This window comes from Cyprinodon variegatus, unplaced genomic scaffold (genome assembly GCF_000732505.1).
Source record: "Cyprinodon variegatus isolate N-32 unplaced genomic scaffold, C_variegatus-1.0 Scaffold400, whole genome shotgun sequence".
Lineage (NCBI taxonomy): Eukaryota > Metazoa > Chordata > Actinopteri > Cyprinodontiformes > Cyprinodontidae > Cyprinodon > Cyprinodon variegatus.
The window spans coordinates 655,829-657,385 of NW_015150853.1; positions in this window are offsets into that span (position 1 = coordinate 655,829).

Consider the following 1,557-nt stretch of genomic DNA (forward strand, 5'->3'; position numbering starts at 1 on the left):
TTGATTACGTTACTGTTGATCATCTGTCCATCATCGTATAAAGCCCGCCCTGACAATTTGATTGGATCGCCAGAGAGAGGGCGATCATACTCGCGCTACTATGAAGCAATGCCAGACCGAACTTCCCGACCTCAAACCTTGTGGGCGGGACTAAGTTCAGAAAGGCACCCAGGCTAGCTGATCACTGCTTTTAGCTGCCCGTTGGTCACATAACTCCTCCTCCACACTGCTGTGCCTGCTCCATCTTCACCATTGTCAGGTAGCGACAGCCTATAGCACCTAAAAAGATATTGAAAAGATGACATGATTTACATCTTTTCAATATCTTGGTGGGATAGGAGGTTCTGGGGAGGATTTACTAGAACTTAGAGTTACTGTATATCACTTTATTTAATTAATGTTATATACAATAATTTACACCGAGCTGCCACTTTTCCATGAGCCATTTCAGGATGATCATGCAGTGTTATGTTAGCTGCAGATTGCATATGTGTGTATAATTGTTACTGCCAGGATATACACACATGTTTGTTTTGCCCCTTTCACACTGAAAACCCGGGGTTTTTTACCTTTTACCACAAATCTCTCTATCTGTGCCTTGTTTCTCTTAAACAGGCAGAATTGCTTGGGCTTGTTATTTAGCAACCGGCACCTACATGACAAAGGTATGGGTTGTACGTACAGTAACGTACGTACATTGCGCTCAAAGTCATCACATAATTTAGCCTGTCAACCCAGGTGTGGTGTTTCCACTGCATGCCGATCGGAACCGAGACGATTTTAATGCGGTTCGCTTGCCGAGTGGTTTGACCCATGTAGCCATGTGTCGGTGAGCTGTTCCCACTGCCGCTAAAAACTGATTTTTCTCTGGTTTAAACTGATTTTTCAGCCAGTGGGAAAGGGGTTTGACTGCTCATCCCAGCCGGGGCTGGAATTCTATCAAGATTTGAAAAGGGGCTTTGAAAACACTATTGGGACGGATGCTTTGTGGGTATTACCTTCTTTTATTAAAATTAAATGGTTTTTCCGTGCTTTTTATACATGCATATAAAGTGACTGTGCAACTTTTATGAAAGACTAAAAACGAAGAGCCTTTCTTTATTTATATACACAAGGCTGATGAGGAGGTGTTGATCAAAACAATGAAATACTACACCTGAAAATGTGATGCAAAGTTTGAGCAAACCGTTAAAAATCCCAAGTAAAAAAAATGCATGTGTTTGAATCCACTGCAGAGAACTAACAAGGCAATGTAGAGTGTGTTGTCGTTATATATTGTTAAGCTGTAGTAAGCAGGAGATGCAGTTAGCAGTCTAGCTCGGGACAACAGATCAGTGATCGAACGAGGTTTTAGTAAAAGTGTTGTAATCAGGCAATTTGTGGTAACTTTATCATGTCAGTTTGTACTAGCCATCCAGATTCATAGAAAGAGAAAAATGTGATTCTAATGCTGCATTCAGCATGCCATCAGCAGTGTAAACAGCTGTTCAGTCATGTGAGATAAATATTTTGAAAATAGTTTTTTTTTTTTATCTCCCATTAAGCACATTTATGCTT